Here is a 12,923-nt window from a genome sequence, read left to right on the forward strand (position 1 = left end):
GGCGATTAATAAAAAATAATCGTCTTCTCTGCAGACTACTGTGCAGTAGGCCTATTAATTGATATTGCACAAAATTTTAAGCCCGTCATGCTAAACATACATTTATTCTAAATGATATGTCACCAATGTTCCTTACATTAGTTTTGTATATGTGAAGACAAGAATGTGTACATAAGCTTAATCTTTAAGCGTGAAGTAGTTTCAATCGTGCATTTCATAGTTTAAATACCTCAGTGTTGGTAGTGGACAGTGGACACTGGGCATTGGCAAACAGGTTCAGGTCGAGGCTTCCCCTTTGTAAAAACACTCCTGGGGAATAGCTTTTAATTCTCAGCTCTGGTATCGTATTCAACAAACTATTATAAAACTGACTACAGGAGAAACTTAAGCTTACCAGAACGCTGAAAGATGAATCTTGCACGCTCAACAATGGTCAAAGAAATCCAGATGATAAAGGAATATAGTTTTCAATTTCTTCTTGTGACACTAGGGTAATACTTACTAATAGCATTGCATTGTGGGTAAAAAGTTAAACCAAGCGACAGTGTGCCAGGTGTATAATTCCACCATTCTTCTTTTCGAAGTATGGTGGATGTTTTGTTTATCAGGCTTGATACAAATCTATGGTAGACCATGAATAAAATGAAATTTAAAATTTGAAAAAAATATATATTTATGTTTTTAATGTTTTCATTTAAGATCATATGTTGTATTTGGGTATTTCTCTGGTGAATTTGGAATCTCATAATCTGGCAACGCTGCCAAGGGAGTCAAAGAAAGTAGTATTGTAGTAACTCTATTTCCTAGACACTATTTGGCATTCGGCAACCGTCAGTGTTTTGTTTAACGTTGTGTAAAGTGAAATTTTATTTAACATTGTTTTATGTGAAATATCTCCCGTAAAAGAGGAAATGTGATACCGGGAAACGGGAGTATAGTAAATTAAGGATTTTAGAAGCTCATTGGGAAGAGGTTTAGGCAGCTTCGGTTTATTGCTAAAGGTAAGACATACAAATAAGTGTAGTAGCAAAGTATATTTTAAGACTGATGTTTTGACATGCTCTCGTATAATAGGAGGTATGACATGCAAAATGACCAAGGACCTTGCCTCTCGGGCATGCTTAAAATAAGAACACTGCATCATACATTGTATAAAGTAAAGTATACTGCCTCTAAATGCTGTTTACTATAGAAAAGGCACAGCATGTTTGGTCTCTAGGCCTCCCCTTAGTTTTGGCTGCCTTTGCAAGGTTATGTCCTCCTGGTTTAGGTATGCTAAGGTATGTGAGGTTTCAATGTTTACTAGTCTTCATGTAAAAGTAAATATTTAACCGGACTAGGCTCCACATACACCATTAACACTAGCTTATTTGTTAAAAATGTTGTATACGCCAATCTAGACCATAACACCCTAATTATAGACTGCTTACAGTTCACGTGTAACTGTATGGAGAAATATTTACGGGTAATGTGTTGATAGTTGCGTCACTGAGTTTTCGTCAACTAAAATGCTTCCCCACTTGCCTAACATGCATAACGCAGTATGTGAATAATTGAGGGAAACTCATATTATTCATATTTGACCTTAAAATTTCAAAATTTATGACTGAAAAACCACCTTTTGAAAGGAAAACAAGCACAAGAACATCACCTAACCTAAGGTTTCCCCACCTAACCTAATCTAAGAGCCATATCCTGGTAACTTTGCATAAGTTGCCAATAACAGAATGATACTTTTTGGCATATTTTCATGTGTTTTAAACGAATCTGATGATGATTATTGGCGCAAATCCATAGTTATCGAGATAGGTATCTACTGCCTCCTCCACAACCTATGGATTTCCGAGAAAAATCATCACATTCTTTCAAAGCATGGGAAAATATGAATATGCGGTGTTATTGTAGTGTATTACAGGGCAATGTAACCTAGGAAAAAAAACTACTTTTTCTTATAGAAAAAATTATGCTCTCTTTGAAAATGACACTCGTTCCCTTCGCATATGAATAGTTTCAGAAATATATACTGTATACATCTATATCCTACGATAATGGGGGACCCCCAGTGGGAACTCGGGGTTTTGGGTGGGGAAAACATACTGGGGAAACGATATATAATCATAAAACAAGCCTTTTCTTCTCTATACATTAACTTCTTGAATGTATAATAATCGGAGGAAAATACAAAACAGTATATCTGAATAAACTTTGGAGGCGCCGTTGCAAAGATTGTCTCATGAAAAAATACAGTAACCAGTGCTGCCAACGTCTGACGTAGATCAAATGTTAGCTTTCCATCCTATCATTAGCACCCGTACGTTCGTTCGTTCGTGCATACCAGTTTTGTCCCCTTTTTCGGGCCAAAAAACTCAAAATTTGGCCTTTTTTTCCCCTTGATACCTAAATTTGTCCTTTTTGAAATTGGTTAGCCTTAAGTGCTATACAGTATTTTCGTTCTTTTTCTACTATTAGGTTGGCCTTTTAAAGCTGCAGTTGATCAGACGTTGGCCTTTTCTCACTTGGTAAACCTGTCAACCCTGTGTCGTCCTGCGCAGAAATCCCTCCCTCCTATTCCTTTTAAAATCATCTCATTTTATATTCCCATCCAATATTATTTATCATACATGAATACTTTCTCTGGAATAGTTTCCTTAAACAGTTCATTCATGTTTACCCTCTACACTGTTGTTTTTCTGTTAACCAATCACGAACCGATACTATTCAAAGTTTACACAAGGGGGTTGTCAACTGATATTTCCCTACCCCCTTCCTTTGTCTCTTTAAGTGGTCTGTTCATACCAAATCCTTTTCCCTTGTAACCTTTGTCCTAGTAAGGTGTCCGTCATTTCAAGAGAGGTTTATTTTTTCGTATTTTGCGATGGAGGAAGTTACAGATACTTGTATCGGCTTCAGTATTCCGTACCTAAAATCATTTGCTAAATTCCATGGTGATTTTTATTATTCTTCAGACAATGTTGATAATTTCCTGAAATCACACAACGTAATTCCTCAACCCTTACAGTGCCCCAAGTGCCGTTTCCCTCCTATCTTACAGGAAAGACATTTACGTATTTTATTGTAATACCGAAACCATCATTCCTAAAACCAAAGAGAAACATCGTTGTGGTTATACCGTTACGGTACATTTTTGGGAAAAAGCCGTCTACCCCCATGGAAGATAATATTAATTGCAAAAAGGTAAGTCATTCCTCAATAGTCATTATATGTGTTTTGTGACCGGGGAACTCCTAGGTTAGGTTAGGTGGGTTTGTTAGGTTCTGTGCCCTTATTGTACTTTTTATACATTGTGTAAAACTTAAATGGGATAATTATTTAAAATACTTATGGAAATATCTAGCATTACTATCGCTAGTAATGTCACCGTACCGTTGGTAATGCTGTGTATCATTCGTAACATGGAGAATTTTACTGTTCTCAGTAAATACCTGAGGTTTGTGACCTGTCATACTACTAGGTTAGGTTATATGGGTTTGTTAGGTTCTGTGCCCCTTTTGTACTTTTTATATATTGTGTAAAACTTATATTGAAAAATTATTTGAAATACGTATGCAAATATCTAGCATTGCTATCGCTAGTAATGCCATCGTACCGTTGTTGACTCTGTGTACCATTCTCCATCGTTGGTAACTCTGTGTATCATTGGTAACGTTGCTAATGTTATCGTTCGCATCACATCCGTAAGGGAACTGTCGCCGTTGAACTAGTGTTTACAGTATATTTGTTCCGTAACCGAAATACAAACCACGCTATTTACATTGGGTTTACCTTTTAGCGCAGCTGAAATGGCGAGCCATTAGAATTTAACGAGGGTGTATTACCCCCGCGCTAGTTAGCGGGGGGGTAGGGGAGTGGTTGCTAGCTACCCCTCCTCCCCCTCACACACAGATGAATGCTCACTTTCACTTTTGGCTCGGACTGTGACAGACGTCTCTGTCTTGGTCGTCTCTTGGCAGCCATTGTTTGTTTTGTCTTTACTTAATCATTTACTTTTCTTTTACTCAATATATATGTAAACATGTTTTCATGTTTGTATATATATTTGAGTATAGAAACCAGTAAGTTTCCTTTTCAGATTTGTGTGTGTAGTGTACGATTTCTACGTGGTGTCCTCGGCAGTTAGGCCGCCACGGCGTAATTTTATGGGTGGCGATCGAGTTTGACTTCGGTCTTTCTCTCTCTCTCTCTCTCTCTCTCTCTCGAGGTCGTTCACCCTTTTACTACGTGTTACTACGCCCTTGTAGCTTCCTTTCCGTGTGGGGGGGTTGCTATGCCGTACGTTTGTCTCAATTAGTTTATGAATCTAATTGCAGTTGTTTTTATCAGCTTGTAGAACGATTCCTTTCGGGGTTTTCGTTCTTTCTTTAGTGTTCATTCATTTTTAAATTACATAATTACATAGTTTCATAATTATAATTGTTATAATTCGGTTTTGGTTACAGCTCTCCTTCCGTGAGTGTAAGTGGTTGTTAGGGCACGTGCCTGTTGTGTAATTCTTGTTTCCTTTCCCTCGGGATTCCTCTTCGGAGCCTTCCCGGGGGAATGAATGTGTACTAATGATTTTTGTTTTATTTTTTTACAGTTACCGATCTAGTTCGTTTCTGTAATATGGCAACGGTGTGAGCTGTCTTGTTGAGGTCTGGGGATTCGGCTGTTGCTGCCTCCCCCCTTGTATTTTCGTCAGGGGCGTGTCTCCTCCTACTGGAAGTACTCCCGTGACGACGGACAGCTCTCCAGTTCATTTTAGAACTCTCAGGAGGCTTGCCTCCTTGGGCGGGTAATTTTCCTTCCGAGGGAAATTTTTCCTGTCCAGGCTTGAGTTTTTTCCTTTTGGGGGGTTCTTCTCTTGCCTTTTTTTCGTGCGACTATGCTCTTGGTGCTGAGCGGTCACACCTGCAGTTTCGCTCAAGGGGCTGGGCAACTGCAGGAGCCCCTCTTTGGAGGATTGCTCCTTTTAGGTCACTGGCTGACCAGTCTCTTCTACGAAGTGTTTCTCTTTTGTTCGCGAGAGAGTACACTCATAGAGACTCCTCTTCGGAGGATTCTTCTGCTGCTGTTGCTGTTGCTGTTGGCCTCCCTCGCCGTAAGGCCCACCGTCCGCCTCGTCGTAAGGGCCTCTCATCTCCCTATAAGGGTGCTAAGAGGCGCCTTTTTGAATCTCCATTTGCAGCCTACAACTCCTTTTTCTTGATCTTCCGCCTTGATGCAGATGGACAGCAGTCTGATCTCGTCTTCCGACGGGCAACGGTCTTCCCGACGGACCACGGTCTTCCAACGGACATCAGTCTCCCGGCGGACAGGCTACGGTCTTCCGATGGACATCTGTCTCCCGACGGACAACGTTCCCTTTGGGGCAAAGGGTTGCCTCCCACGGGGGTTCTTCCCTTGCGTGTCAGGGATCCCCTGCGCGACCTTCTGCTGTGTTCTCTCCTGCTCCTGCTCAGTATTAGCGCACAGGCGCTCTCCTGTTCATCATTGCTTCCTGATCGCTAGCGCTCTCCTTTCGCCAGCGCTCTCCTGTTCGTCAGCGCTCTCATGATGATCATCCCTGCTGTTCCTGTTGCTTCCTGTTACGCGCCCATGTTCGCCCTCGCGATCTAGAACTTTGGTTCAGGTCTGGGTCAAGGACTCTTCTTCTATGCGCAGGCTTCCACGCGTTGCCTTCTGCTCGTCAGCGATCATCAGCTCGCCAGCGATCACCTGCTCGCCAGCATTCACCTGCTCGCCAGCGCGCACAGGCGATTTTAGTATCGCCTATTCAACAGCGTTCTACACGTCAGCGATCACCTGTCTCTCGGCGATCTACGGATCGCCCGCGTGTGTTACAGCCGGCACGCCAACGTTCTCCAACACTTCTGAAGGACCATGGTTCGCCAGCTACTAGCTCGCCATCGCCCTCCTGCGCATGCTGCTCGCCATCGCGCGATCGCCCACCTGCGCATGCTGCTCGCCATCGCGCGATCGCCCACCTGCGGATGCTGCTCGCCATCGCGCGATCGCCCACCTGCGGATGCTGCTCGCCATCGCGCGATCGCCCACCTGCGGATGCTGCTCGCCATCGCGCGATCGCCCACCTGCGGATGCTGCTCGCCATCGCGCGATCGCCCACCTGCGGATGCTGCTCGCCATCGCGCGATCGCCCACCTGCGGATGCTGCTCGCCATCGCGCGATCGCCCACCTGCGCATGCTGCTCGCCATCGCGCGATCGCCCACCTGCGGATGCTGCTCGCCATCGCGCGATCGCCCACCTGCGGATGCTGCTCGCCATCGCGCGATCGCCCACCTGCGGATGCTGCTCGCCATCGCGCGACCGCCCACCTGCGCATGCTGCTCGCCATCGCGCGACCGCCCACCTGCGCATGCTGCTCGCCATCGCGCGACCGCCCTCCTGCGCATGCTGCTCGCCATCGCGTGACCGCTCACCTGCGCATGCTGCTCGCCATGGTGCGACGACTCACCTGCGCATGCTGCTCGCCATCGCTCGCCAACGCGTCGACATGCCACAACGCGCCATCGCCAACCTGCGCGTTAGCGCTCACCAGCTCACCACCGATCGCCTGTTGATCCATATCGCCAGCGGTGTTCCTCGCCCACGCGGCAGCGCGTTTCCTTGCCATCGCGCTAACGCTTGCGTTCGCCGCCTCGGACTCGCGCTCATTCACCTGCCCACCCTCGCGACCACTCGCCTGCGCGACCGCTTGCCTGCGTTCCCGCGCGATCATTCGCCTGCGCGCCCACACGCCCACGTGCCTGCACGTTTACGCTCATGCTAGTCCGCGCACATACTCTCCAATGTTCGCCCGCGCGCGAACCAACGGTATTCCATTGTGCGGACGGACAGTGTTCTGTCGCGCGAACCGACGGTGTTCCGTTGCGCGAACCTACAGTGTTTCTTCGCACGAACGTCGGCTTAATTCTTGCAGTATCCATTGCTCGTCTATGGGTTATCGCTCGCCGACCACCAGCTCTCGCCCTTCCTACCACGCTCGCCCTTCCTACCACGCTCGCCCTTCCTACCACGCTCGCCCTCCTTCTGCGCTCCTTCGCTCACCTTCGTTTGCATTCCTGCGTGACCGCGCATGGGCGCTTCCACGTTCGCCCACGCGCAAATCTTTGAATTACCATCGCGCGAGCTCCAGGTCGATTGCGACCACGATTCCTATTGGGGTTTTCGCAGCATGGCCAGCCTGGCGAGTTCTTCTGGAGCGTATTTCCAGAACACGGCCTCACCCCGTAAACGCAGAGCATGGCACTTGCAAGAATAGGAAGAAACTTCAGGGAGGGCTGAGCAACACTCCTCTTTCCAGAACCTGGGTTAGCCCTTCCCCGTCATTCCCTGGAAGGATTTTTGGCGGGGGGCTTTCCGTTCGAGATTTCGCCATCCACCAAGGGGTGACTGCTTACCCCTTCCTCTGGGGGCTTACCAGGTCCTTTCCCTCCTCGGTTACGGCCCGAGGTTTGGTTCAAGGAAGCTACAGGAAGATCATGGGTACTTTCCTCCTCTCGAGCTCAGGCACCTTGGCCTTTCGTCGTTAAGTATCTAACTTGCGGACAAGCTCGATGTTGTACCATCTGGACGCGCTGACTGAGGGCTTCCTTCGGGTGTCTCATCTGTGGAGGTCGACGACCTCAGACACCCTTCCATCCTTGAGAAGAGTTTGTTTGTGCCCAAGGACAGAGACATAGACAGCGGCTGTGCGGAGGAAATCGACTTCCGTTTTCACTCCTCCAAGGCGCTTTCTTCCAGACTCTGCAGTGCTCCAGCGCCCTTTTCTTTCAACCACGTCGGCCTAAGTTATCGGCTACGACAACTGATGGCACGGGAGGCTACCCCGGGGGGGCATAGTCCTAAAAGGAGTGGCAGAGTTCACGAACTCTAGGATTGCAGGTTTCTCGCTGGGAGGATGCTTAAGGTTACTCATCCAGATGACAGCTTCCCGATTCCCATTCCCGCACAATCTCTGTGATCAGCCAAGGATATCGCGCCTGCCGTCTCTGTCAGCGAATTAAGTGTCTCTGAACCTCTATGCCATAGCGTCGGCAAGAGTTGCCCGGTTGGGCAGAATGATCCATACCTTAGGCGAAGGTCCTCCATAGGATCATCGACGGCTTCACCCCCGGCCTCTTCAGTCGATCCTTTCTTGTAAGGAAGGATCTGAGAGGGGAGTTCCGTAGTCGACCTCTCAGCCCTGATCAAGTTTGTCAAACAAACTTCGGCCAGCATAGAACAGCAGAATCGATCAGACTGGTAACGAGGCGACAGGACTCCTTAAACCCTGGATCGGAAGGACGGGTACTTTCAGTTTCCATTCCATCCATCTTCCAGGGAGCTCGTCGAATTCAGCCTAGACTGCAAGTATTCCTGCTTATGATGCAGTGTGGCTATCCCGCCGTGGCATAGCAGGTTTTTTTCCCCAGAGAACTCTTCCTGCTTTCCTCATGGCCGCTCAGGTGCAGGCTTCCACCTCCTCTGCTTTTTGGAGGGCTGGTCAACTCCGGTAAGCTCGGGTTTGACCTTCTTCAGCGCCGGGACAAGCTTCCGGATGCTTACCGTGAGTGTGGGTCCATGGTATTTTGCTTGGAGCCTTCTCTTCTTCTGCCTCAACATCTGGAGTATCTGGCCCTGATATTGAGTCAACGGCCTTACCACGTTGGAAACCCCGCTTCTCGTCCGTCCAGCGAGGTTAAGCAACGTCGGTTCTGGTCGGTACCTGGATGGGTGACCACCTGGGGACGCCAGATTCTGTTGCCACATCCTCCGAGCCTTCCTTTCAGTTGACTGTGGCAAGACTGAGGAGAGTCGCAGTACCTGTTCTCAGTCAAGCAGAGCTTTCAGCCCTACCTTGGAATGTTTCCTAGTTCTCCTTTCCTCATTGATCCGTCTATAGTCCGAACGGTCGCCTCAGGATAAGTTCCATGTGGGGCGGTCCAAGTTCCGGTGGTTTCAGGCAACGTTTAACCGGACTTCCTGGCCCCTATGGGACCAGCGGAACTATTAGACTTGCAATGGGTGTTGACCTATGGAACCTCTTGATGGTAGTGGATATTCTCGTCCTTTCCCCACATTCTTGATGCTGTTCTCGGACTCGTCAAAGGAAAGGCGGGGGGCCATGTTCCGGTCCAGGCCTATGGTCAAGACCTGAAGGATACCTCTCCATCATTCAGGCAGGCTTAGGGGCCGTAGTCTGGCCCCTCTACAGATCCTACAGCTCCTGCCGAGTCGCCCCGTGCGCGTCGACTTCATGATTCTGGCGTGTTCTAACCAGCAGGGGACGCATTTTCACACCTTCACATCTTGCAGTAGAGATACCGGGATGATTGAGATTCTCTCAATACCACCATCGGCTCTCTCATTCCAGGCAGAGGAATGTTCTCTCCGACTATCCGAGCAGAGCCTCGTAGAGAGAGTGTACCTGGGGGTCTTTGACCTTGAGTAACCAGCAAGTCCTGGTCTGGGGGACCTGATCGCGACAGCTTGGAACCTCAAACTTCCGCTGTTCTTCCCCCCAGTCTCAGACCCCGAGACTCTGGCAAGATGCATTCCGGTGATGGTGGGACAACTTCGACGCCTGCGTCTTCCCTCCTTTTTGTCTGTGGACAATGGGTCTCAACAAGACCAGGTTGTCTTTCAACCTTTCAATGGGAGAGCTCCACTGGGACTATGCGCAGAACGGTTTCTGGACCCTCTGCTTCCCCTGACGGAACTCCTGGGAGAGCTTCTCCCACGGCGCAGACTACTCAAACAACCACACTGCGACTTCTCTCCCGAACCGGGGCGTCGCTTCGGCTTCATGCCTGGAGACACTACGCCTCCTCCTCAAGAAGAGACAACCCGCTACAGTCGCGTCATCTGCGATAGTCATCCGCAGGGGTCTTCCAGGCAAAGTGAAGAGTCTTCGGTGGTTGTTGCCGTGGGAGATGTACCTCTTCCCTTGAGGCCTCTTCTCCAGCAATAACAGTCTTATTGCCTTTCGGCAGGAGGAAACTCCTTTCCGCTCTCGGCAATGAAGCCTGTCGCTCAGCCTTTCCCTGACCTTCAGGCTTAAAGGAATAACTTTTTCCTGCCCGCTGGATCTTTCCTCGCTCATGCGAAGCTACGATCGTCCCTGCCCTAGTCGGAGGAAGACCTCCAACTTGGAGCATGGCTCGGACTTTTAGTCCTTTAAGAGATCTTCTCAAGACCCTTTACGACAGGCCTCAGATTGTATTCCGCCTTGGGTCTCCTGCTCACTCTGGCCACGGCCAGTGTGTAAGCAATCTTCTTGGTCTCGTACGACTCCGCCCTTTCTAAGGAAGAGGGGAAGGCAACATTCAGGTTCGCTCCTGAGTTGTTGGCTAGACTCAGAATCTGGGGGTCCCGGCCCTTCGGTCCAATTCCTTCAAGATTTCGAGTCTCCATTCTGTATCTGATGTCCCAAGACCTTCTCTTTCTTGCCAGTAAAGGAATCGAGAGGTTAGCTTTGGGAACAGCTGCAGTTTGTCCTCAGTTGCAGCCGATTTGGGAGCACAAGGAGGACACGGGGGAGAGTCACCAGTAGACCTCTTCAGCCCGGACTCAAGGACATTCATCTCGACCTGTCTCCAGACCCTCCCCCGTCACGTCGCCCTACAGCACGATGTTGGATACATCGCAACGTCCCTCGCCTTCGAGTAATACTACTCTGTGACGCAGGTGCTACAAGCTGGAGTCTGGAAGCGTCTAATGACCTTCGCAGCCCGCTTCCTGCAGGGCGTGACCCACAGGAGTCTCGATACGTTTTCTATCGCTCTGTGGTGGCTACACAACAGCTGGTCTAACCTCAGGCTCCTTTTTGGACAGGTAGCAGAAGGTTGAGGGCATTGTTATCAGGTTTTAGTCTGCATGAACGAAAGAAGTAGGTCTGGCCCTTATTTCTTTCTTCATCATCCCCTCTACAGGGAAGCAGCATCCTGGTCTCTGCATAGCTGACCTCGAACCTCTGCAGGTAAACCATGCTTCCTTGTGTTCCGAGTATTGAGTCAATACTGTCGCGTCCCCCATACCCTGACGAGGTGGTATTGGGAACGTCCTAACCCAGAGTTCCTTCTGGAACTCCAGGTCAACTGCCTAGGACGGGTCACACTTCTTCCTTCACACACAAGCTTATGTAGGCCACACGGTTCCTTGCGGAGCAAGGAACTTGTGAGGTGCAGGGACTCCTTTTCTCGAGTGCGACTCACTCGGATTCTGAGTCCCCGGGTAAAGCCAAAGCCAAAGCCAGTATGGCTGGGGACTTTCCACCCTACCTAATGGTTAAGTCACCCAATGTAAATAGCGTGGTTTGTATTTCGGTTACGGAACAAATGACAAATTCGAAGATAATTTGTATTTTTCCTAACCATACAAACCTTAGCTATTTACACATATTTGCCCGCCAGCCCTGTCCCCCAAGACAAGTCCTACCTCTAAGTGAAAGTGAGCATTCATCTGTGTGTGAGGGGGGGAGGGGTAGCTAGCTACCACTCCCCTACCCCCCCGCTAACTAGCGCGGGGGTAATACACCCTCGTTAAATTCTAATGGCTCGCCATTTCAGCTGCGCTAAAAGGTAAACCCAATGTAAATAGCTAAGGTTTGTATGGTTAGGAAAAATACAAATTATCTTCGAATTTGTCATTTTAATATTTTAACCCATCATATATGACATCATTGTTTATATTTAACCATTTTAACAGAAAATATATGTTTTCCTGAAGGAAATATCGTGATTTAACCGGTTTCACCTTCATTTCATCCGTAATAACATCAACCAATTCGACAACTTAAAGTTAGCCGAATTGGTTGATCTGTTTGCTTGCGGTTGAAATGAAGGTCATATTCGGTTAAATCACGTTATTTACTATAGGAAAACATATTTTCTGTTCGAAATCACACCCTGTAATACAATACAAATTTACCAAATATGCCTCGAGAACCATTCTGTTATCCAATTGTACTGAGAAAACAAGTACTCACAAAAGTGAAAATGCATTGACAATTATCGAAAATGTTTACAGTGATACCTCGGTAGTCGAACGACTCTATACTCGAACAATTCGGAGTTCGACCAAAATTTTCGAGAAATTTTTGCTGCGGTGCTCGACCAAAAATTCGGTACTCGACCAGCCGAACACGTGACGACCGCATGGGCTTTGTGATGATCGCGCCATCTCGGCCACTCTCGCTTGTTCGGGAAGCATCAGTTCTCTCGAGAGCGTCACTCAGACAACGCGCGATCAGCATTCGTTGTGATTTAGTGATTTTCAGTGCTTTTAATTGCTTTTTTAGCTTTCATAATGAGTCCCAAGAAAGTAATGAGTGTTAAGGGGAAGGAGAAGAGGAAAACAGTGCGAACAACGATCGAGTTGAAGAAGGAAATTATAGCGAAATATGAGAATGGTGTACGAGTGTCCGATTTAGCGGTAGAATACGGAATGGCGAAGTCGACCATTTCTACGTTTTTAAAGCATAAAGAAATGATTAAGAAGGCGAATGTTGCAACGGGAGTTACGGCGGTAACTAAGCAAAGGCCACAAGTGATTGAGGAGATGGAAAAGTTGCTTTTAATATTTATTAAAGAAAAACAGTTGGCCGGGGAAAGTGTTAGTGAAGCGTTCATTTGTGAAAAAGCGTTGCATATCTATGAAGAATTAGTGAAGAAAAGTCCGAGTACCAGTGAAAGTGATTCATTTACATTTAAAGCGAGCAGGGGTTGGTTTGAAAAGTTTCGTAATAGAACAGGTATTCATCGTGTTACTAGGCATGGGGAGGCAGCTAGTTCGGATCAAATTGCAGCCGATAAATACGTGGGGGAATTCGATCGGTACATAAATGAACAAAATTTGATCGCACAACAAGTCTTTAATTGTGATGAGACTGGGTTATTTTGGAAGAAAATGCCAGCCAATACG

The 12,923-nt window shown here is 47.7% G+C and overlaps 1 protein-coding gene and 1 pseudogene across 2 annotated transcripts in view; both read left to right on the plus strand.

Moving 5' to 3' along the window:
- Positions 1-790: 790 nt before the first annotated feature.
- Positions 791-12,923, plus strand: part of LOC137627673 (uncharacterized) — a 559,839-nt gene continuing 547,706 nt past the window's right edge. For both annotated transcript variants that reach the window (XM_068358863.1, XM_068358864.1), the window contains exon 1: positions 791-1,001. The gene's annotated coding sequence lies outside the window, so the exon portion shown is untranslated. The remainder of the gene's footprint in view (positions 1,002-12,923) is intronic.
- On the plus strand, positions 8,650-8,768 carry LOC137628027 (5S ribosomal RNA; annotated as a pseudogene).

Source organism: Palaemon carinicauda, chromosome 35 (assembly GCF_036898095.1).
Source record: "Palaemon carinicauda isolate YSFRI2023 chromosome 35, ASM3689809v2, whole genome shotgun sequence".
Taxonomy (NCBI): domain Eukaryota; kingdom Metazoa; phylum Arthropoda; class Malacostraca; order Decapoda; family Palaemonidae; genus Palaemon; species Palaemon carinicauda.